This window comes from Vulpes vulpes, chromosome 1 (assembly GCF_048418805.1).
Source record: "Vulpes vulpes isolate BD-2025 chromosome 1, VulVul3, whole genome shotgun sequence".
In the NCBI taxonomy this organism is placed as follows: domain Eukaryota; kingdom Metazoa; phylum Chordata; class Mammalia; order Carnivora; family Canidae; genus Vulpes; species Vulpes vulpes.
The window spans coordinates 137,528,290-137,547,426 of record NC_132780.1 but is presented as its reverse complement, the minus strand read 5'-3'; the positions used below and the strand labels follow the sequence as shown (position 1 = coordinate 137,547,426).

The 19,137-nt window shown below is 48.8% G+C and overlaps 1 protein-coding gene across 8 annotated transcripts in view; it reads right to left on the bottom strand.

The window, feature by feature from the left end:
* Positions 1-11,284, bottom strand: part of DAAM2 (dishevelled associated activator of morphogenesis 2) — a 115,127-nt gene extending 103,843 nt beyond the window's left edge. For 2 of the 8 annotated variants that reach the window (XM_072731637.1, XM_072731657.1), the window contains exon 1: positions 10,631-11,268. The gene's annotated coding sequence lies outside the window, so the exon portion shown is untranslated. Of the gene's footprint in view, positions 1-10,626 lie in introns of all 8 variants that reach the window. The other 6 variants (XM_025990859.2, XM_025990858.2, XM_072731652.1 and 3 more) reach the window with 6 other exon arrangements.
* Positions 11,285-19,137: the final 7,853 nt, after the last annotated feature.

The following is a 19,137-nucleotide window of genomic DNA, read 5'->3' as shown; positions in this document are numbered from 1 at the left end:
GCAGGAAAACAATTCGGCTTCTCAAGGTCGTTGAGTTGCCTCCTTCCTGCTCCTTTTTACAGAGCTTCTCCTCACAGTCACCATCCCACAACTGGCACAGGCTCAAGGGGGACAGCCCCCACATTGGTGTCTGTGTTTCTATTCAGTGTTAGCACTGAAGCCAAAACCATTCACCATCAGATCCCCAAATGCACAAGCTTTAGATTCAAGTACATCTGTCTTCTATCCTAACTCTGAAAGTTTCTTGCTGTGTGATCTTAGACAAGCCATTCAACCCCTCCAAGCCTCAGTTACCTCTTCTATTAAGAGGGGGTAAGGACACTCATCTCATCGCATGGGACTTTGTGGGAAGTAGAATAAGTGAAAACACCCAACACAGTGCCTGGTCTACAGGACACACCTACTCGCAGCAGGCTTTCTGGAACACATGAGCTCTCAGGTGTAAAGGACATAGAGGATATGAACATCTCAGGAACCCCAGGATATCATGGGCCTCAAGCACCTGCCCTACAAAGTGGGAGCTGTTTCTTCATCTTTACAGAAAATGGAAAACATGGCATGACCACTTAATTAAAGGGATGGTACCTCCTGAAGCTGACCACACACATTTCCTAGGATCCAGCATTTCCACTCCCGGGACATACCAACAGGAATGCATTCATAGGTTCACCCAAGGACAAGTGCACAAATGCTCATAGCAACACTGTTCACAATAGCCTCAGACTTGGAAACCAAAAATACGTCCATCAACAGAAGGGTGGATGCATAGAGTGTGTTGCAGTCACATAACGGAATACTACACAATGAGAACGAATGTTCTATGCCACAACACTATGCTGAGCAAAAGAAACCAGACAAAAATGAGTACACACTGTATGATCCATTTATAGCACATGCAAGAAGAGGCAAAACTAATCCACAGTGTTGGAAGTCAGGATTATGGAAGGGTATTAGCCAGAAGGGGCATGTGAGGCTTCTCAGCATGAAGACAGTGGAGGGGGCTTTAGAATATTCGGTTTCTTGATCTGGATCTGGCTATACAAGTGTGTTTTGTGGGTGAAAATCCACTGAGCTATATACTGACAAACTGTGTTTTTCTGAATCATCTTGAACTTCAAGAAAAAGTTAAAAACTTTAAAACGCAAAATATATTTCTTTTTTAGGTAAAGAGTTGATCAGACGACGTAGGCAGTAGACACTTAGCAAAAGGCAATAGGGTATTTTATTGAATAAATGTGCGCTGCCCCCTTAGCCCTGTGCCAGACACTATGCAGGATGCTGGGCAAACAGAGCTAATGAGACTGGGTCCCTGTTCTCCATCATCATCACCAGTAACATTTCACAGTGCTCTCCGTGTCAGCCATGGTTTCAAGTAGTTCTTTTCTCTTTTTCCCCTTTTACCAAATCATGCACGGACTTCATTTCATCACAACCCATTTTACCGATAAGGAAACTAAGGCACAGAGAGGCGAAGTATCTCATGCACGGCCACAAAGCTAGCAAGAACTGGCACCTGAATCGGAACCCAGGGCCCGTGCTCTGATCCACAGCCTTCTACTCACAAATCTGGTGTCTCAGCGCTGTCAGCCCCAGCTTCCATTTAGACAGCTGCAGGCATCGATATCAGGACCCCTGCTCAGGGCAGCAGTGATGGAAAACCATCAACCGTGTGTCTTGGAAAGGCAGTTCCTAACTCTGGGCAGCTGCCAGCCCCATGCCACATGACAGGTGACAGACTGATAAATATATTGACGGGGATGAAAAAAGAAAAGGAAGGTTAACATGGCTTGGCCTTTCTACTGCCCCAAGTCCACAGAAACTCTGAATTTGCTTCAAGCTAACTTCAAAGCTGCCTCGGGCAGTGTGGAAATACTGACTGATCTTCCCACTGACTGGAATCACTCCCTTCCCTCGCGGCCCGGTCCTGGGACCTTGAGGCTGGGGACTGTGGTGTCTGGGAGGAAGTGACAGAGGGTTGACGCGGCCCCCCAGGAATGTGGTCAGACGTTGAGCTGTGAGTCTAGGCCCCGGAATCTGCACACTGAGCATCCACCACGCCGGCAGGCCATCAGTGTATGTGACCCGAGAGGCAGAGGGTTCAACACAGCCCCAAAGGCTGCCTGTGATTAGGACGAAGCAGAACAAAGCAGATACCCCAAAGAGCGAATCAGAGCTGCTGCCAGAGATCCATGCAGGCACGACGTGAATACCTCTGCAGGCAGGAAGGCTGTGCCCAGTGAGCCGGCAGGGTTCTCTGAGCCTGCACCCCCACTTTGCATTCCAGAAGCACTGGTAAGATGAAAAGAAATTCCCAAAGGTCAACTTGTCCAGCCCCTCATCTCCAGACAGGATGGCAACAAAGCCATCCAGTCGTGCTTCTACCCACAGGGGGCAGGGCGGGGGGCAGGGGGCAGGTTGCAGGGGCAAATACAAGTTTGACAATAAAAATCAAAACATTTGCTCAGTCTGTCTCATTATGACGCAATGCTATTTGTAGGGAACTCAGCTGGGTCTCACCTAGAAAACACACAAAATACAGCACAAGGAAAAAAATGCACTTTTTCACATTCTAATACAACCAACAATGATTACCTAGAAAATAATGAGCTGCTCCCAAACAATTTCATATGAAAGAGTCAAAATTTCTGGAGCAAGCAGGGTGTTATTTGGAAGGGCTCTTGTAATCAACCACCCACAGGACAGAGGAACGGACAGGAGGCAGCCCTGGGCAGAGGGTGAAGTGTAGCTGCCAGACCCTCAGTAAAGGCTCAGTCAACTCCATGTGGAGCCCTGAAGCTAGGAAACCCTTTAGAATCTCCCCAAACTGAAAAAAAAAAAGAATCTCCCCAAACTGGGGATCGCTGGGTGGCTCAGCAGTTGAGCGTCTGCCTTCGGCCCAGGGCATGATCCTGGAGACTCGGGATCAAGTCCCACATCAGGCTCCCTGCATGGAGCCTGCTTCTCCCTCTGCCTGTGTCTCTGCCTCTCTCTCTGTCTCTCTGTCTCTCATGAATAAATAAATAAAATCTTTTAAAAGGAAATTATAGAATCTCCCCAAATTGGTACATAGGGGCCAGGCCTTCATCGCTCCCACCAATCATTGGATGCAAGTGACCCAGGAGGGAAGTGTGGGTAGGATTGACGGTGGGCAGGGCAACTTTCTTCAGCCTGAGGCAGGTCCAAAGTGGGCTGGCCTGCCACTGGGGTCAGTCCAGAGCGAGGGTCAGGGTGGCACAGCATCTGTCCACTACTCAGGGATCTGGACCCAGTCAGGTGGGCAGAACCTTATCTGTTCTCTACAGAAAGAAGACCGTCCATTGGGACTGTTGTTCTCATCTAATGCAAAGGTCTTTGATATTTCCTGCTGCATTCTGCTCAGTGATGGAAGAGGACCAAGCAGGGAAGGCTAAATCTAATGAGGAGGGGGTAGGGCAACCACAGGGTCTGATACTCAACAGATTCCCCAGGGGACAAAGGAGGACCACACAAAACATGTAGTCCTTTCCCAGAGGGTCACCAGGCTAGGTACATCAATCACTCAGCCTGAGTGCCAGCATGCAGCTTTTCTGGCTGATGGATACTTGATACATCAGAAGCGGGGACCCAAACCAGTGATCACCCAGGATGAAACCATGTTTAGTAACTGACTGATGGAAAAATAAATATCCCTACAAGAATGGCATGATCTCAAATATATAGAGCTGTGTGTGTCTCGGCCTAAAGAAATCAGAAAAAATAAAAAGGAGCTTGATGCATTGCAGGAGTAACCTGACAGATGCTCAAGGGGAAGAAAAGTATGCTGTAATATGCAAGGTTAGGCTCAGTTTCATGGAAAATAAACGTTCAGACAACAGCCCACGATAGCTGTGTACACACCGGTAGGTATTTGTATGAACAAAGTAAAAGATAGATGGCTATAATTTTAGGCTATGAACATTAATGACCAAGGTGTGAAAGAAGGTACTGTTATTCATTTTCCACTTGCCTTTTTGTTTTTCTGCATGATACTGATTCACTTGTTTAAGCTAGTAAGAATTATTCATAATTTGGAAAAATCAAAGAATATGTATTTTAAAACTATCCGCGTAGTGCTAGGTGCGGAGTGGGGTTCTATATAAAAGTATTATTTCATTCCTTCTTCCCCTCTCACCTCAATTAGGCAGCCCCGAATTGTCCACTGGGGATCGATCAAAAGGCCAAGATTTTTCTGTGCCCTCTTCTTAACCATCAGAAGAGAACTTTAGCTTAATATTATTCCACACACAATATGTATCCACCATCAAAATAAATCTGCCACTAAAATCTATAAAAATTATGCAACACGTTCTGTAGTCAAATGGTGATGCTGTGAATTATCTGCTGTTTGCTATTATCTGTGACCATGCTTCTCTCTATTACCATGCTAACAAAAGCTGACCGTACCAAGCCAACTCCCAATTATCTTGGCGCATATACATGCAAAGCCCAGAGAAGCCAAGACCCAACTTTTCACCACATCTGCTGACAAGAAGCCAAAGGGTTGGTTTTATGTTTCTTCCATCTTTCCCTGTCCCTGGCTACCCCTTGGGAGAGGTGTTCCAGAGGGCAGGAGCCAGCAGAGAGCACAGGGATGAGGACCCAAAGAGTCCATATAGTCTATAAACTGAGTGGTTCTTCTCCATCTGGTTGGCTATAGATTTGCTCTTGCAATCCCATTAGCACCAGGGTAAGCCCTACTCATTCCTAAAGAGTTAATTCAGATTATCACTGAGTTGAATTAAGGATCTAATTGACATTGTTTGGCTACCATTGGTGGAGTCAATAATACAATTTGCCTTTTAGGAGCTCCAATCATGTAGAAGGCATGAAGGAGACTCAGTTCCTGTCTACTAATGCAACGTGTTAGATGCTGCGACAGAGCTGGGTGTCATGTTTGTGGGAGTCAAGAGGCAGGAGTGATTGGGGGAAGCCTGGCAGAGGGCATCTGAGAGAGAAGAAGACACCTGAGCAAGCCTGACAGGACAAGGGGACCAGGAAGACAAGGACTGGGGAAAGGCCTCTCAGACAGAACTAGGAACAAGGGTACAGAGGTGGGATGTGCTTCTGACCAGATTAAGTACAATGGAGCCTAAGTTAACCCGGGAGGAGTGATGGGGATTGCTGGTCGACACAGCAGTCAGACATTCAGGAGCACCTCACTCACACGCCGGGGGGCCTGACCTGTGCTGTCTTGAAAGGATACCCGTTACCTCAGAAACTAGTTTTTCTTCATCACACCAGCTCCCCAACCGATTATTTTTTGCCCACCACATCCCTTATTTCTGTCCATAATACGGGATTTGGATTTTTACTTTAATCTAGTTCATTTGACTTAATTGCCAGTAACTACGATCATTTTAGCAATGGCTATCATTTGCTGAGTTCTTCCTCTAGGGCAGGGGCTGGCAGTCTTCTCAACCATCCTGTGAGGGGCTTGTTATTTATCATCGTCCCACTTTTTCAGGTGAGAAAACTGAGACTCAGGGAGGTAAATAATATGCAGGGTCTTACAAGTGGGAGAGCAAGATTCAAGCACAAGTTTGTCTGATTCTAGAACCTATTTTCTTGACCACCACGCTATCGTGGTCAAGATACACCCTGTGTTCCTGTCTGAAACCTAGAGCAGAAGCCATCAAACTTAGTTTCTGTTAAAAGGGCCAGAAAGTAAATATTTTCAGCTCTGCGAGCCATACAGTCTCCGTCACAACACTTAACTCTTGCCCTTCTAGTGTGAAAGCAGCCGTAGAGAATATATCAACAAACGTCATGACTGTGTTGCAATAAAACTTTACTTATAAAACAAGGTGACAGGCTGCATTTGGCTGTTGAAATTGCTAGCTTCTAAGCTATAATACTTGGTTCATTCATTTATTCATTCATGCAGCCAATGTTCACTGAGTGACTTACCTTACCCACCCAGTTACAGGGCTCCAGGTTATAGGGCTACAGGGAACACCGCACAAGCGCCCGCCCTCTTGAAGCTTAAATCCAGGCAAAGTGTTAGCGTTAGCTGGTTGTTTTTTGTTTGTTTTTTTTTTAACCCATGCCTGACACCCTGAATCTTAACGTTAGTACCCTTCACTCTTCACCTAGACTTCAGGCTCTTACTTGCACTTTCGATCATGTGGGGAACTATCAATGCAAAACTATCCATGCCTGGGCCCCACTCCCCAGAGATTCTAATTTAATTGGTCTGGGGTGGGCCTAGCGTTTGATACTTTTACAAGCTTCCCAGGTGATTCTAATGTGCAGCCAGGGTTGTGCCCCACGGCTTGGGGAGCTATTCCCCTCCTGTTTCCTCCACTCAACCGTATGAAATAGGGTAAATCTTTAAAGCCCTCAGAGTTTGAGCTGTTTAAAATATGGTCAATGCCAATCTCATAGCATTGTTCTCAGGATGAAATGAGACCACATGCTTTTCAAACCATAGACTGTTACACAATCGTAAGGTACTATTGTCGTCCTGCCATTATTATTTGGTTTTAATGTTAGGTACTGCCTCAATGATTTCTCTCCCCAGTTTTGACTTCAATTCTTTGAACCAAGACTGCATTTGGGATTTCTAAAACACACTCTAGGGAGAGTTCACTAATAGCCCGGGTTCATGGGTCAGTGAGTTGGTGGCCTTCCCTTTCTTCCCATAGAGGATCACATGGGGCTGCCATTTGTTTGGCATGGGGAACGCTGATGTGTGCTGCCCCACTTTTGTATTAAAGGTCTCTATCTCCAGGCTGAGATTAGCTGACCTTTGAGCACTGCTGTTAAGCCTTGAATAAATAGCTTATTTACTTTGACTCATGGATAAATGTCCAAAACCATGTACTTTCTTGAGCTTAGAACCAGAGAGGGAAAAGTCACTAACATTTTTCTAAGCACTAGGCAGCTTGCTAGATCCTCCCCCATATATTACTTCGTCTCGTCTTCGGAACAAGCCTGGGAAGTAAGAAGAGTCATTGTTTTCATTTGACAGATGAAAAAGGATCAGAAAGGATGAATAGCTTATGACCTCGTGGTGCCAGAACTCAAACCTGGATCTACTTGATTCTGAACCTCCTTCCACAGAACTGCCAGGCATCTTACAAATAACCCAGCTCCTCTCTGGCCAGAACTCAGAGATACCAAACTGCCTAAAGCTTATTTTTCCCGGGTTCTTTTGGAGCTTTGCTTTGCTTTTTTTTTTTTTTCTGTGGACGGGAGCCCCAGAAAGCACCCCACAACACCTGCTAACACCCTTAGTCTGATGAGCCTTGCACATTACTGGCAGAATGACACACATGAGTCCAAAGAAAAGGCATTCCCTCTCTGCACAGCATCTTGACAGTGCAGTTTTATAGCCTCATAATGAAACAAGAAAACAAAACAAAACAAAATGTGAGAAGGGAGCTGGAGAACTAGATACTGCCAGGAGTGAGGAATTCACTGACCCCCAATCTGGGCCATCTCAAGAGAAGTTGGCCACTGGCTGAGCCTTTTAAAAGCTGAAAAGTCATCCCAGGCCATGGTTAAAGAGAGAGCTTGAACAAAACAGAAACAAATGCGATCTTCAACATCTTAAATGTCAAACTGACGGATAACTTAGAAGCTCCGAGATGGGCCAGGAGAACATGCAGCTGTTCTCTCCAGCATCTCATGCTCCTTCTGACTACTGGAGGAGCCACCCCTCCGAGATAGTGTATCAGTCGGGGACCACCTCCTCACCCCATGCCCACCAAAGATACCTGTGGATAGTGAAAGCTCCCGTTCTTTAGAACCCATCAGAGTCTCCCCTTGCTCTGTCTGACCCGAGCACCCTGAGAAGCAGTGGCTGTCTATCCAATCTCGGACCTCAAGCTGGTTCTTTGAGACTCACCTGATTCTTGACCTTCTGGTCTCACCCGCAATAGACCCATACAACCTGCTCCACTGCCATCTTCCCTCCTGAGAGATCTCCAACACAGAAGTGGTTTCCGGGCCAGATACCCAGGCTGCCTGCCACCTCCTCTCACTGTTCAGGATAACAGACCAGGCATGCTCACGGATCATCCCTACTGGTCACCTTCTCTAGAGGGAGGAAAAAGGGGTGACTGGAGCCCTAGACTGCCAACCATTGGCCTTCAATAATGGACAACATGTAGCCAGATTTGAGGAAAGGTCCTTTCCAAAAATCATGGAGTCCTGATGGCTGAAAAATGAAGAAATAAAATCACGCTATTCCTTTCATTAAGGCTGTATTATCACTAGCTCCATTCTCGGTCCTTGTGCATAAATATCGGTTTTGTAATATCCTTGTGAGGTCATTATCCTCATTTTACACACGAGGAAGCTGGAGCTCAGAAGGAATAAGTGATATACATTCCAGGTTCCTAATTCTCTCCCAGGGCAGTCTACTCTGGGGTCTGCACTCTCTCTATTATGCCAGGGTGCATCTGAAATCCAGAGCTGAAGGACACAGGATCCCCAAACACAGAGGCTCTGGCTGTGGAGGCTCCTATGCTATCAAAACCAAGATGTTCTTCCTGCCAGGTGCCATCTGCCCTTTGGACCATCAGGAGAGCCCAAGGATGCATCTTCTCTAAGTATTCAGAACTCAGAGATGACCTAAGAGCAGGCCGGAAGCTGGAGCTGACCGAAGGGGCGATGAGATCAGCCCAAATGTCAGTGGCCTGGGAACCTGACCTGGGTCTGAAGTTGGCGAAGCATCTCCAGAGCCCACCTGGAAAGGTTAGAGCTCCACTGACCCTCCAGAGAAACCCCACAGGATGAAAGAGCTGCAAGCCCAGTTCTAGCCCTCGGCTCTCCCTGAGGAGTCCTGCGCTGAGACAAGGCTATTTCTCAGAGACTGCCTCCTCTGGGTCCCCCATGTCCCTGAGTCTCCAGCCTTCTACTTGCAAATAGTGGGAATGAATTGAGAACATGCAAAGTTGGTCCTTCCAGTGGCTCCACCAAAAATCACAGAAACAAGCCTGTGCCTCATCAATTATCTTTGTAGCCTCCAGACCACCTGCACGGAGGCTCGCCCTCTTCTTTACCCCTGGATCCGGGCTCTTCCGTGAGGGGCAGAGTTTAACCTGTTTAGTTTCGAAAAGTCTGAGGGTGGGGGAGGGGGGTTGGGGAAGCAGACTGGGGAGAAAACATGTTCCCACAGAGAGCAGTAGGCTTTCAACCTCCCCCACACGCACCAAAAGAAAACACACTCGCAGGCCTTCTTATGGGTCCTGCCCTCTCCAACTCCTGCTTCCTGAACTCCTGACTTTCTTCTGAGTTCTAAGGCCCAGGAAAAGTTTCTCTCCTCTTTCTGTCCTGATGGGGGCACGAGTATTCACTCAGCATCCTGGGGTTCTGGAGGCAAAGCTCTGCAAACTTGGGAGTGAGGAGCCAGAGCAGGCAAGGAACAGGCAGCCGGACAATAATAGCACAGTTGTTTTTTGTAAAGGAAGAAAAGGGAGGCAGCCCAGCTCCCAGCACAGAGGAGAAGTGGGCTGCTTGTGCTTTCGTGCCTGAGGCCAGGACCATCCCCGCACAGTCACGAAGGCATAAACATGCGGCTGCACGTGCGTCCTGCCCGGTATCCAGGGACCCCTGTTTACACGCACTTTTGTTTACACTGCCCTGGGGATGCCTTCCCTCCTCTTCAGAACATTTACATTGAAGACATAACTTCTGCAGTGAGTCTTTCTGACGCTGTTGTCTGCTCAGTCCTTTACGGCACTTCCCTAAGGGGTCAATTTGTATAATTTCTAAAATCCATCCCAAATCTCAAACTTCCTGTTGGTCCGTTTTTTTTTTAATACCCATATTTCCTCCCTGTCCCTTCATTCCCTCACTTTTCTAGGACACAGGGAGAGTCCAGCAATCCTCCTCCCACCCAAACATTGTAGGTTGGCTCCATTGCAAAATATAAAAGCAGAGACCCAGCTAGGGCAAAGCGGAAAGGGCTCCCTCTCTCTCTCTCTCTGTGGTCCCTGGTACTTGGGCCCCCACTCCTGACATCCAGCACGGTGCCTGGGCGCCCCCAGGGCCAGCAGATCCACACAGCCAGCGCCCCCTTCCCCCTACTCCCAGAGCACAATCCCCGTCTGATTCCTAGGGAAAGTCCATTCCCTGCAACAGCCCACTTTTCAGAAAAATCCAAGAAACTGACACCAAACCGGGAAGAAGGGCAAAGGCAAAACTCAGCTATTGAAAGATGGTTAAGTTGCTTGCATTCCCATGTAGTTTTCAAGGAAAACCTCCAGGGACCGGTTCCTGGAGAGGCATAACTTTCCTTCCTACCTTCCCCAGGAACTTTGGCAAATCCACCCCAGAGCTGTGGAAAAGTGGCCAAGGCAGAGAGAAAAGAGTTAAATCAAGCCCAGACCTCAGCAATCTGTGTTCAATTTTGATAAAAATCTCTCTCCCTCTCCCCCACCACCCCCCTTCCTCCACCCCACGGCTCAGACCCGTCTCTTTATGTTAGGACCCTGCATCTTGTTTGGGCACCGCGGCGCTCCCGGGGCCCCGGGCGGCCCTCGCAGCGGGCACAGGCGGCAGACGCATCCCTCCCAGTCCCCGGGGCAGGACTGGACAGGGCCTCGCAGTGCCCGGCCGCCGCCGCCTCCTCCTCCTCCTCCTCCTCCTCCTCCCAATTACCTGCCTCCAGACTGGATCCTTCCTTCCTCAGTTAAGCCAGAGTCCCATTGCCTGGCGATGTCAGGGCCGCAGCACGAGGCTGGGCGGCTGCCGCAGGTGCTAAGGTCCCCCGGAGCCAGGCCCCTCCTTCCGGGATGCTCCTTCCCTGCCCACGGTCCCCCTGCGGCCGGCGGAGCGCGAGAACCTCCTGCTCCCTGTGCCCTGCCTGCCGGCAAGTGGGGGCCGGGAGCCGGGGCTGGGGAGGAGTTAAATCGCCCAGGGACGGCACAAGACCGAGCCGAGCCGGGGGAGCAAAGCCGCCACCAAGAAGTTGTCAGTTCGGCGGTAGTTGCGGTGGCGGGAGTTGGGGGCCCGGCTAGGTTCAGTCCACTGGTGACAACAGGGCTCAGACTTCAAAGCCACCCCCCCCAAAATAAGTTTTTCCCCCTAAGTTTTCCAAAGACGTTTCCTGTGTCCAGATGTGCCAAAGCAGCCAGACCCACGCAGATCACACCCGGACGCGCACAGACACGCACACGGGCCCCCGGGAGCCCCGGCGGTCCCGGCGGCTCCTGCAGACACGCGGCAGCCCCACGGCAGGCGGCCCGCGCGGCGGTCGGCGCCGGAGGCGAGCGGAGGGAGAGAGGCGCGGAGGTGCCGGCCGCGGGCGCCCCGCCCCGCCCCGCCCCGCCCGAGCCCCGCCCCCGCCCCGCCCCGCCCCCGCCCCGCGCCCGCGCCCCCGCCCCGCGCACTTACTCCGAGGCCCGGCGCGGCCGCCGCTCCCGCAGCCCCGCGGCCCCGCCGCCCCGAGCCGCCCCCGCCCCCGCCCCCGCCGCCGCGCGCAGCCTCCCCTGGGCGCCCCGGGTCCGCGAGCGCCCCCGCCGGCCCCCGCCCGCCCCCGCCCGCCCCGCTCTGACGTCAGGCGCCTCGGAGCGGGATGGCGGGCAGGGCCGCTCCGGACCTCCCTAGGTAGCGCTGTCCCCGCGGCTCCTCGGCTCCTCGGGGTGTGATTTTCACACTTTCAGACCAAAGGAGGGGCGCGGGCGAGGCGCACCGCGAGCGGAGCCGTTTCCAGCCTCGGCAGGGCAGGGAGCCCCCTGGGGCCCCCCCGGACTGGGAAGCAGGGGAGGTCAAGGAGGCGACGGTGGCGCCCTGGGCAGCGGCCCCCTGCCCCCTGCACCCTGCACCCTGCACCCCTGCACCCCACCCCACCCCCTGCCGGGGAAGGGGTGACAAGACCTGGGCTGAGCCGGCTGCGGGGGCACGTGCCAGGGGGATGCCTCTCACTCCCCCGAGGGCCCCCCGGGGCGGGGGGGGGGGACCAGGGGCCCGGGAGGGAAGGTGCCAGCACAAGGACACAGATAAATCAGGCACCCCAGAACGGCTAATTAGGAGCCCCGGCCCACACCCTAACAACTTTTCCATTTCTTCTTCGGGAGTGTGTATGTACAAAAAAAAAAAAAAAAAAAAAAAGTTTATTTTTATTAAATTACGTTCCACACTCCCTGCCTCTGTATGGCTTTTCCAACTCAATGCCAGTCAATTCATCTTACTTCACTGCTTATATACAGACTTTGAGCCATTTACAATAGCTCTTATTCATACTTTTAGAACTCGCTTTTAATTCTTCTTTTTTTTTTTTTTTTCCTTGAATGTGATTGTGATCCATCTCCTTGCCCCCACGGGAAGTCACCTCAGTCAAGAGCAACCCTGTCCTCCATAACTGGCACCACCCTCAGGGTGAGTAGTGATCTCTGCACACCACCACCCCATCCCAGGAGTGTGCAGGCAGAGGGTGCCCACACTAGGTGATGACCCTTGCAGAGTTTTCTAGGTGTTTAGGACCAGGTTCCAGTGGTCCCTCCACCCAGCTAACAGGGCTTTAAAAGACGGCTTGGCTTAGGGACCGTCTTTCAAGAATGGAGAAAACAAGTTATAATGCTTTATCCTTCGTGCTTCCCAAGGACTGGAGGATAAACACAAACGCGATACACCTGATTGTGCAAATTGCTTGTGTAGTTCGATAACAGAAATGTGTAGGTATTCGACTCCTCGTTAATGCAAAGGAGCACGGATAACCGCAAAGCATCACTAAGAAAACACCACTCTGGTGAACTTTCCATTAGCCCAGATGGGGTAGGTGGGGGGATGCCTTAACCACTGTTACAGTGCAGCAGGGATTCAAGGAGTTGGAATGTGTTTACCCCTTTGGCAGGAGCTGGTAAAGGCTGATTGCCAGAAGGAGCCAAGTCTTGGGGCTGAGCCTCTTGATGGGGGACAGCCAAAATGTTTTGGTCCAAGCCGCAGAGGGCCCACAGCCCTGCTCTTTGGTCACTGTCAGTTTGCCCTCCGGAGTATAATACACACTGCCACCTCCCTCCATCCCCTTCCTCACATCAAGGCTCCACTGGCAAGATGAGCTCTGCTCTATAGTAGCCATTAAAAATTGGCTTCCAAAGCCATTGATAGGCCCCTTCTCCCTTGCCTTCCTCAACTAAAGAAACCAGAAGCCCACAATATTCTCTGCCCCAGACTCTGGTAGCTAGAGATAGCTAAGAAACCCAGTTCTGGCCAGTGAGGTTGTCATGCGGAAGGCAAGAGTCAGCTTCCAGAAAAACTCTTTAAGGAAAGGTCAAATTCAGATAGCATGCCCCTTCAACCATTTCTCCTCTTTTGGGATGTGGATATGATGCCTGGAGACACAGCAGCCATCCTGTAACCTAGGGAACAAAAGCCACGCACTTGAAGATGGTGGACAGGAAGAAAGAAGGAGTTAAAACCCCGGATGACATCAGAGTGTGCTTTCTTCTGACTTCTTGTTAGGTGAGAAAAATAAACTCATACATGTTTAAATTATTATAGTTGAGTCTTCTGTTGTTTACAGCCAAATATAATCTTACCTCATACATCCCAATCAACTCACCAAGATAAAACATAATATTGGGACAATTCCTGAGCACTAGCTTATAGGTATGATGATTATTTTTAGCATGAAACTCTGCACCGGCTTAATTCTTTATAGTTTTCAAAGCCTATTCACATATATCTCTTCTGAACCTTACAACTGGGGAGCTATCACTATAACCTCCATTTTTTTATGTAAGAGAAGCCAGATCTGATAAATGTCCTGTCCAAGATACATAGTCAGTGAATAAGCTACCTTGAATGCGAACCTAGTTCCTCTGACTCCAAGTCTTTGGAATTTCCACATTTTTAATAACACAACAAAGTCTGACGAAGAATCCTTTTTTTTTTTTTTAAAGATTTTTGTTTATTTATTTATTGGAGAGGGAGAGGGAGTATGAGCAGAGAGAAGGGGAGGAGCGGAGGGAGAGGGAGAAGCAGACTCCCCACTGAACAGAGGGCCCAACACAGCGGGGCTCATCCCAGAACCCCGGGATCATGACCTGAGCTGAAGGCAGATGCTTAACTGACTGAGCCACCCAGGCGCCCCAAAGAACAATCCTTATCCCTACTGAGCAGATGTGAATTTTACTTACTTCAACCAGATGAAGCAGTTCGCAAGTAAATTCTGGAACTGGAAAGTGTCACAGTCCACTTGGGAATTAAGTCCAGTCCACTGTGTCTTCAGATCCCCCTCAACTCCCAGCTACTCTCTGACATCCTGCTCTGAATCCCTGCAATTGCTCTTTCTAAAGTCAATGACCTTTTGTATGAATCAGTCTTATCCATCTTCATTCCCACATCCTTTAAAATGCTTATGCCACCCTTTTCTTGAGGCTCCTCTCTCTCAGGGACATCTTCCCATCACTTCAACTTCCTTGTGTGGTTTCTCTTCCTGGTTATTCCTTTACTTAGATGTTAACATTCCTGCGGGATCTGTCAGTAGTAGCTCTCCTTCTCCCGAGAGTTGTAGGCTGTCCTCTGGTTTCATCTTTTCTTGTGAGTTCCACCATGAGCTCTTGGGAGAAAGTCAACCTTTGTCTCTGCAACCAAATGTCTATGCCAACCACCGTTTTCCTCCCAACTTTGGTCCCCACTTTTCCAACTATTTATTGTCATATTGCCCAGCATGTGGCCGTGATTCATTAAATGGTATGTATTTTTAATTATCATTGTTGTTAAAAAAGACACAGGAAAATTACTAAGGTGTAAGAGACATTTAGGACTGACTCATTCCTGGTATCAGGAACTATGATGGGACCATTCTCCCTTGAAAATCATGCCACAGGCCAATCTAATTGTCCACAGTCACAAGGAGATGTAGTGTAATTCATAGAAATTAGCAGCAGCAGTCCAAATAGAAATGAAGCAGCAGACCCAAGGAGAAATAGAATATCCTCATTAACTCCTTTTAGAATTAACTCCTTTTACAACATCCTAATTAACTCATTCCAGGCAAAGCAAGAGAAAGGAAGGAATTAAAAGATGAGGTAGGACAGGTCCAGGTGGCTGGGAACGCGGGAAGTGAGGCTGTGTAATAGGAGAAGGGAGTCTATGCCTGCCCAGGTGAGCTTACTCGGGTTCTGTTGGGAAAAGGAGCCACAGAAGCTCATAAAACATGTGGATTTCGGTACTAAGGAGCTGTTTTTGAGGCTGGTAAGCCCTGAGGAGTCCAGAAGGTAGGAGGGGCCTTTCCAAGGTCATGTGATTCACACTCCACCCACCCTCCCTCCCCAACCCATAGAGTTTTTTTTGTTTTTTTTGTTTTTTTATTCATGAGAGACACACAGAGAAAGAAAGAGAGAGGCAGAGACACAGGCAGAGGGAGAAGCAGGCTCCCTTCAGATCGACATGGGATTCGATCCTGGGTCTCCAGGATCGTGCCCTGAGCCAAAGGCAGGTGTTCAACCGCTGAGCCACCCAGGTGTCCCTAGATTTCTAAGGTACTTAGGCATCTCCTATTTTCAAGAGAGCCAGGGAGGGAGCCCCACCTTGTTTTACCCATCAGTCATCAGCTGATTTAACCAGGCAGCTTCCCTGAACACACAGTGAGACTGTGCAGCACACTTCTCACCTAGAAAAGTCTACCTCTTCACTGAGAGATCCTCAAATAGTTCACCAAACCTGTCCCGGGTTCCAGAGTCGACCACGTACTTCCAAGGTTCAGTCTATTCATGGGGAGAAGTAGGCTTCACAAAGTTCCCTCCTTGCTCGCTCCCTGGGGTACAGCTCCCGGTCTATACTGCATGGACCTTCGCAGCACTTAGCAAAGACCTTTTGGAGAATGAATGAGAAGCCAGTGAATATGCTATCTAAACAAGATAAGGCTCTCTATGGATAACATGCCTTTTTTCCTTGACTTGCTGACATGGGCTATAGAAGGTCACGAAAAGGGGTGCCTGGGTGACTCAGTGGTTGAACACCTGCCTTTGGCTCAGGTTGTGATCTCGGGGTCCTGGGATTGAGTCCCACATCGGGCTCCCCACAGGGAGCCTGCTTCTCCCTCTGCCTGTGTTTCTGCCTCTCTCTGTGTCTCTCATGAATAAACAAATACAATCTTAAAAAAAAAAAAAAAGATCATGAAGAGAACTCATTAGAATCAGAGACTTTCGGCAGCCCCGGTGGCTCAGCGGTTTAGCGCCACCTTCAGTCCAGGGCTGGATCCTGGAGACCTGGAGACCTGGGATGGAGTCCCACGTTGGGCTCCCTGCATTGCATGCAGCCTGCTTCTCCCTCTGCCTCTCTCTCTCACTGTATCTCTCATGAATAAATAAAATCTTAAAAAAAAAAAAAAGAATCAGAGACTGATTAAATCTCCAGCTTTGCTTTTCAGTGCTGTGTGATCTCAGGATGGCAGGTAACTCACTGAAGCTTAGTGTTTGTGGTAGTTAATTTTATGTGTTAACTTGGCTCAGCCACAATGCCCAGATATTTGGTCAACCATTATTCCAGATGTTCTCTAAAGATGTTTTAGGTCCAGATTAACAATTAAATTAGGGAACCTCCATAATGTGGGTGGGCCTCATCCAATCAGTGGAAGGCAGTAATAGAACAAAAATTAATCTCCCGAATTCTTCCAGCAGATGGCCTTCAGACCTGGACTGCAAAGCTTCCCCAGATCTCCAGCCTGCCAGCCTCCCCCGTCAGATTCTGTACTTCTCAACCCTCCAGAGTTGAATGAGCCAATTCCTTAAAATAAACCTATCTACCCATCTATACACACACACACACACACACACTCTCACACACACACACACATCCTGTTGGTTTTGTTTCTCTGGAGAACCCTAGTACAATGTTCCTCATCAACAACATGGGACAAAGATCTTTGCATCCCAAAGGATTGTTGAAATAAGGCAAAGCAGATTGAAAGTCCCTACTCCAATGAGTTTTTCTGAGACTGGGAAGGAAAGGATCACTGATTTGTGATGTTTCTCTGATCCTACTACATAAGCTGTCAGAATTGCCCCACTGACCCCCAAGCTCTGCTCAGGAAAGTGTCAAACTCTGCATCAAGGGCACTGTTGATGCCTAGAAGGTGGAAGAAGCTTGTTCCCTGGGTGGTGCAGTGGTTTGGCGCCTGCCTTTGGCCCAGGGCACGATCCTGGAGACCCGGGATCGAATCCCACGTCAGGCTCCCGGTGCATGGAGCTTGCTTCTCCCTCTGCCTGTGTCTCTGCCTCTCTCTCTCTGTGTGACTATCATAAATAAATTTTAAAAAAATTTAAAAAAAATAAAGACCCAGTTCAGCAGGGACATATCACACATCAGGCATTTTGATCACAGTCCCCATCCCACTTCTCTCACTTATAGTAAGAGATGGAATCTCCATTGTTTAGAACAGGCCTCCTGGCATTCTATTTTCAGACAGTAACATCCAAAGATACAACTAAAGAGAGAAAAAGTCCAGAGCTACCAAACTTTCTTCCTGGAATGGATCAGTAGGACATGAACTGCTCGAGGATGGTTTAGGTCCTCATTATGGTATAGTAGAAAAGCCTCCAAATACGGTATCAGGAAAATCTAATTTCTAATCCCAGCTCTGGCTTTTACAGTTGAGTAAGAGCATCATTTGGCTTCTCTGAAAAATACAGATTAACAGGAGGATCAACTCCATGGTGCAAAGTGAGAACTGAATTACAGAATGTTTGTACTGTACAGATGACCATTATTTTTGCATGCTTGTCCTTCTCTTTGTCCTTTCCCATTTCCCACCCCACCCCCCTCCAACACACACAGCTTCTGTGTTTTTTAACACCGAGAATGCACTTAACATTAATGCACAATTCACCAGGTTCCTGGTATCCAGTTCTCTGCAAACATCTTTGCCCAGAGTTAAGAAACTTCCCCGGGATCAGACATGACCACACCAAATAGGCAGCAATTGGAAAATTGCCCCATAAAAGCTGTCTCCTTCCGAGGCGCAGGACTGCATTTTTTGAGAAGCCTTCTCAGGTTGTTTGCAGTGGCTTTGAGGGTCGGCTCTGCTGCCTTTGCCTACGTCAAAACCCTAAGTGTTTAACCACAAGACACACAATCCTGGACATTGTGGCGGCGGCCCTCCACCCCCACGGTGAGGCAGGCCACGCGTGTGTCTAATCTGGTATGTGGCCCCCCAGCAGAGCCAGTGAGGCTCCGCACCTGGCCAGACGTAGGATGGAATATCACACAGTGTATAGAGCACTTGAGTGGACAGGGACGAAGTGGGATTCCTCCCCCACCCCCACCCCCACCCCAGACAATGTGTGATCAGAGCCTAAGGTCCCCAGGCCGGGGAAGGCCATGCTTGCTAGTAGACACAGCTGCTCATGTTATTTCTGGAGTCAGAATACTTGCACACTCACAATGCAGCATACAAACTCCCATTCTAGTCCCATTTTCAGTAGCTCAACCCCTGTGAAAAATAATGCTCAGGGCCAAGTATTTCACTTAGTTTCAGGATAAAGTTTTATTTTGAAATGTGAAAGAAAGGAATCTTCCCAGTGATCTCCACTGAGGGTAAGGATGGGTAATACACACACACACACACACACACACACACATACACACACACACACTTTTCTCCATTGAAAAATAATTTGAGACTGCTTACATTCTTCAAGCATGTGTGGCTCTGGGCTGGCATATATATGTGTGTACAACTGAGCAGGGACTGGTGTAAGACTAAGGGACTTCAGGAGAAGCATGACATGTTTCATCATTCGCTGGTTTTGTCTTTTAAAGGAAAATATCTTAAAAATGGCAAAGTGATGATGTTAGGAGTCTGTTTTTAATTACCACTCAGTAACTTGGCAATCTGGTTTATCCCATTCATTTCTTTTGGAAACTTCTCAGTAACTCGTCTTTTCAGCTGTGTGTACACAATCAGACACACAGATAGAAAGAAAGATAAAACCCACCCGGTTGCCCTTGGAAAGAGCACAGGACATTTGCACACTTAATGAATTCTCCTGTAAATATGCAGAAGCACAGGTTTTCACACACTGGAGAGTTTCATAGACACCCAATAGGTATATTTGGTTGCTGTATAGATGTGGTTTGGGACTCTGGTGAGAAGACTTTTTCTTACTTTGTTTGAAGAAGAAGAAAAAGAAGAAGCAGGAGGAAGGGAAGGAAGAGGAGAGAAAG